Here is a 6,000-nt window from a genome sequence, read left to right as displayed (position 1 = left end):
AAAAATGTACAACAAAACAAATGAGGAACGAATGGGAGGAAACTGGAGTCAACGTCTGTGACCGAACTGTAAGAAACCGCCTAAAGGAAATGGGATTTACATACAGAAAAGCTAAACGAAAGGCATCATTAACACCTAAACAGAAAAAAACAAGGTTACAATGGGCTAAGGAAAAGCAATTGTGGACTGTGGATGACTGGATAAAAGTCATATTCAGTGATGAATCTCAAATCTGCATTGGGCAAGTTGATGATGCTGGAACTTTTGTTTGGTGCCTTTCCAATGAGATTTATAAAGATGACTGCCTGAAGAGAACATGTAAATTTCCACAGTCATTGATGATATGGGGCTGCATGTCAGGTAAAGGCACTGGGGAGATGGCTGTCATTACATCATCAATAAATGCACACGTTTATGTTGATATTTTGGACAATTGAAAGGATGTTTGGGGATGATGAAATCATTTTTCAAGATGATAATGCATCTTGCCATAGAGCAAAAACTGCAAAAACATTCCTTGCAAAAAGACACATAGGGTCAATGTCAATGAGCAGATCTGATTTGATGCAGGTGTTAATTTGGGGGATGAAAATTTACAGGGTGATTCCATCATTTTTTCCTCAGAATTGAGTGATTCTGTTGTGTGGGCCGCTGAAGAGGAGGTACTGCTGGCCCACCACCACCAGAGGGCGCCCTGCCTGGAGTGCGGGCTCCAGGCACCAGAGGGCGCTGCCGCCGACGAAGGCTGTCAGGGTGACAGCTGTCACCCATTACTGGACACAGCTGACTGCACTCAGGACGGAGGTATATCAGCAGGACAGCGTCTCCACCTCAGTGCCGAGATATCGCCTTGAGCCTAAGGTAATCTTCTCTGCAGCTTATTTAAGTATAATCCTATAATACTTGTTAAACCTTTCAGGACAGCTGACTACCGAAAGCCGAGTGATCGGATAAGTACTCACCTTCCTGCTTATTGTGACAAGAGGTGGAGGCGGCTTGCCCCTCTCATCTACTGGGTGCGGTCGCATCCCAACCTGTGTGTTTGTGTTCTTTCCCGCCAGCAGTACCGGATCCGACGAGCGAAGGCAGTGGCCACCTGGGAATTCGGGACTTGGCGGTTCCAGTACTTCTGGGTTTCGGTGGCAGAGGAAATCTGGGTGGTTCCGGTTCGACTAGGACGGACGTCTCCTACCTTCGGGCCTGCCCACAAGACACCAGCAGATTTCGGCTTACACCTCCAAATTGTGAATTATTGTATCAGTTGTGCTAATTTCACAACAGTAAAACTTGTTATTCACCTTTCTCCATTGTCCGTTCATTGCGCCCCCTGTTGTGGGTCCGTGTACCTACACTTTCACAACAGGATATCTCGGCCAGCGTCATGGATCCCGAGGGGCGTCAACCGGCTGTTGAACGGCCAATGGAAGAACAGGGCGCAGCGGCGGCTTCGGGAGGGGTAGTCGGTGAGTTGCAGCGGATCCTCACCGCTTTCACCACTCGGATCGATTTCATGACCGAGCAGCACGTTCTCCTAAACCGCAGGGTGGAGGCTCTCGCCGCACAAGTGGAAGCGCGCCCTCCGGGCGCCGCTGCGGCTCTCCCTCCCGAGGACCCTGCGTGTGAGAATGACGTTCCACTGGTCGTTCAACGGTCCCTTCCTCCGTCCCCTGAAGCATACATAAGCCCTCCAGAACCGTACGACGGCTGTGTGGAGACGTGCGCGGACTTCCTTATGCAATGTTCGCTCGTCTTCGCTCAGCGTCCCGTGATGTACGCAGCTGATGCTAGCAGGGTAGCTTATGTGATAAATCTGCTTCGCGGGGAGGCACGCGCTTGGGCTACAGCGCTCTGGGAACAGAGCTCACGGCTCCTTCAGTCATACGACGGGTTTGTACGGGAGCTCAGAACGGTGTTCGATCATCCCAACAGAGGAGAGTCCGCTTCAACCGCATTACTGTCCATACGACAGGGACGTCGGAGCGCAGCTGCCTATGCAGTCGCCTTCCGCATCGCGGCAGCGAGATCCGGCTGGAATAGCACTGCCCTCCGCGCTGCCTTTGTAAATGGATTGTCTCTGGTCCTAAAAGAGCACCTGGTGGCTAAAGACGAACCGCGGGATTTAGATGGGCTCATTGATCTGGTCATACGGCTTGACAACCGGTTAGAAGAACGTCGCCGGGAGCGAGGCGAAGGGCGTGGCCAGGCACGGGTCGTCCCTCTCCCTTCCGGGTCCGGTCGAGTTCCGCCGTCCCCACGCTCCTCTGTTCCGGCGCTCCGTGCACTTACGGCTCCCCCTGCTGACGAAGCTATGGACACGAGCAGGGCAACATTTAGGGCACCTGGAGCACAAAGGAGGCGGGCCCACGGAGCTTGTTATGTTTGTGGCTCGAGTGAGCATATGGCAAACGACTGCCCCGAGCGGTTAAACTCCAACGCCCGCCCCTAGAGACTGGGCCAGGGGTGGGCCAAAACATGCACGTGGGACACACCCACATTGCTACACGACTCCCAGTCACGATCCTGTATGAGGATTCAACCCTGAAGGCCCCAGCACTGGTGGACACGGGCTCTGAGGGGAATCTGCTTGACAGCAGATGGGCCAGGGAGATAGGGCTCCCTCTGGTGGCTCTTACCTCGCCTGTGCAGGTTCGGGCACTAGACGGCTCCCTACTCCCACCAATCACACATAAGACACCTCCAGTAACTCTGGTGGTGTCAGGTAACCACCGGGAGGTGATCGAGTTCTTCGTGACTCAGGCCACCTCCCGTGTGGTTTTAGGGTTTCCATGGATGCTGAAGCACAATCCCCGGATTGATTGGCCGTCCGGGGTAGTGGTACAGTGGAGCGAAACCTGCCATCGGGAGTGTCTCGGTTCCTCGGTTCCTCCTGGCTCCCAAGCTAAGGAGGAGGTCCGAGTCCCGCCCAATCTGAAGGCGGTGCCAGCGGAGTACCATGACCTCGCTGACGTGTTCAGCAAGGATCTGGCCCTCACGCTACCACCCCACCGCCCGTATGATTGTGCCATTGATTTGGTTCCAGGCAGTGAGTTTCCGTCCAGTAGGCTGTACAACCTCTCACGGCCGGAACGCGAATCCATGGAGACCTACATCCGGGACTCATTAGCTGCCGGGTTGATCCGGAATTCCACCTCACCGATGGGCGCAGGTTTCTTTTTTGTGGGTAAAAAGGATGGCGGGCTTCGTCCATGCATTGATTACAGGGGGTTGAACGAGATCACGGTTCGCAATCGATACCCGTTGCCCTTGTTAGATTCGGTGTTCACCCCCCTGCATGGAGCCAAGATGTTCACCAAGCTGGATCTTAGGAATGCGTATCATTTGGTTCGGATTCGGAAGGGAGACGAATGGAAGACGGCATTCAACACCCCCTTAGGTCATTTTGAGTACCTGGTCATGCCGTTCGGTCTCACTAATGCTCCCGCGACCTTCCAAGCGTTGGTAAACGATGTCTTGCGGGACTTCCTGCACCGGTTTGTCTTCGTATATCTAGACGATATACTCATCTTTTCCCCGGATCCTGAGACTCATGTCCGGCATGTCCGTCAGGTCCTGCAGCGGTTGTTGGAGAACCGTCTGTTTGTGAAGGGCGAGAAGTGTGAGTTCCACCGCACTTCTTTGTCCTTCCTGGGGTTTATCATCTCCTCTAACTCCGTCGCCCCGGATCCGGCCAAGGTTGCGGCGGTGAGAGATTGGCCCCAACCCACTAGCCGTAGGAAGCTGCAACAGTTCCTCGGCTTCGCTAATTTCTACAGGAGGTTCATTAAGGGCTACAGTCAGGTAGTTAGCCCCCTGACAGCCCTGACCTCTCCAAAAGTTCCCTTCACCTGGTCGGACCGGTGCGAGGCCGCGTTCAAGGAGTTGAAACGGCGCTTCTCGTCTGCACCAGTTCTGGTGCAGCCCGATCCTAGCCGCCAGTTAGTGGTTGAAGTGGATGCCTCGGACTCAGGGATAGGAGCGGTGCTCTCCCAGAGCGGGAAGACCGATAAGGTCCTTCACCCGTGTGCCTATTTTTCTCGCAGGTTGACCCCCGCTGAACGGAATTATGACGTCGGCAATCGGGAACTCCTTGCTGTGAAAGAGGCCCTCGAAGAGTGGAGACATCTGTTGGAGGGAACAGCCGTGCCATTCACGGTTTTCACTGACCATCGGAACCTGGAGTACATCAGGACCGCTAAGCGTCTGAACCCCAGGCAAGCCCGCTGGTCATTGTTCTTTGGCCGTTTTGACTTCCGGATTACCTACCGCCCCGGGACCAAGAACCAGCGATCGGATGCATTGTCCCGGGTGCACGAAGAGGAGGTCAGAACGGAACCGTCGGATCCCCCGGATCCCATCATCCCGGAGTCCGCTATCGTGGCCGCCCTCACCTGGGACGTGGAGAAGACCGTCCGGGAGGCCCTGACCCGTGTCCCGGACCCCGGAAACGGACCAAAGAACAAACTATACGTCCCACCAGAGGCCAGGGCCGCAGTCCTAGACTTCTGTCACGGTTCTAAGCTCTCCTGTCACCCAGGGGTGCGAAGGACCGTGGCAGTCGTCCGGCAACGCTTCTGGTGGGCATCCCTGGAGACCGACGTCCGGGACTACGTCCAGGCTTGTACCACCTGCGCCAGGGGCAAGGCCAATCACCAGAAGACCTCAGGGCAGCTACAGCCACTGCCCGTGCCTCATCGCCCCTGGTCCCACATCGGCCTGGACTTCGTCACGGGTCTCCCGCCGTCCCAGGGAAACACCGTCGTCTTCACGATAGTGGACCGTTTCTCCAAGGCGGCCCACTTCGTGGCCCTCCCGAAGCTCCCTACGGCCCAGGAGACAGCGGACCTCCTGGTCCACCACGTCGTCCGTCTGCATGGCATACCATCAGACATCGTCTCCGATCGCGGTCCCCAGTTCACCTCACATGTCTGGAGGAGCTTCTGCCGGGAACTGGGGGCCTCGGTCAGCCTTTCGTCCGGGTACCACCCCCAGACCAACGGGCAAGCAGAGCGGGCCAACCAAGAATTGGAGCAGACACTACGCTGTGTGACAGCCGCGCACCCGACGGCCTGGAGTACCCACCTGGCCTGGATCGAGTACGCCCACAACAGCCAAGTGTCATCAGCCACCGGCCTCTCCCCGTTTGAGGTGTGCTTGGGGTATCAGCCCCCCTTGTTTCCGGTGGTCGAGGGAGAGGTCGGTGTGCCCTCGGTCCAGGCCCACCTACGGAAGTGCCGTCGGGTGTGGCGTGCTGCCCGCTCTGCTTTGTTGAAGGCCCGGACGAGGGCGAAGAAACATGCAGACCGGCGGCGGGCCCCGGCCCCCACGTACCGTCCTGGGCAGGAAGTGTGGTTGTCCACCAAGGACATTCCCCTTCAAGTGGACTCCCCCAAGCTCCAAGAACGATACATCGGTCCCTTCAAGGTCGTCAAAGTCATCAATCCCGCCGCAGTGAGGCTTCAGCTTCCGGCCTCACTGCGGATTCACCCAGTGTTTCACGTCTCCCGGATAAAACCCCATCACACCTCACCCCTCTGCACCCCGGGTCCGGCACCACCTCCTGCCCGGATCATCGACGGGGAACCGGCTTGGACCGTGCGCCGGCTCCTCGATGTCCGTCGAATGGGCCGGGGTTTTCAGTACCTGGTGGACTGGGAGGGGTACGGCCCCGAGGAGCGCTCCTGGGTGAAGAAGGGCTTCATCCTGGACCCGGCCCTCCTGGCCGACTTCTACCGACGCCATCCGGACAAGCCCGGTCGTGCGCCAGGGGGCGCCCGTTGAGGGGGGGGTCCTGTTGTGTGGGCCGCTGAAGAGGAGGTACTGCTGGCCCACCACCACCAGAGGGCGCCCTGCCTGGAGTGCGGGCTCCAGGCACCAGAGGGCGCTGCCGCCGACGAAGGCTGTCAGGGTAACAGCTGTCACCCATTACTGGACACAGCTGACTGCACTCAGGACGGAGGTATATCAGCAGGACAGCGTCTCCACCTCAGTGCCGAGATATCG

The sequence above is a fragment of the Thalassophryne amazonica genome, chromosome 9 (genome assembly GCF_902500255.1).
Source record: "Thalassophryne amazonica chromosome 9, fThaAma1.1, whole genome shotgun sequence".
NCBI classification, from domain to species: Eukaryota; Metazoa; Chordata; class Actinopteri; order Batrachoidiformes; family Batrachoididae; genus Thalassophryne; species Thalassophryne amazonica.
Note: the sequence above shows the minus strand (reverse complement) of the source record.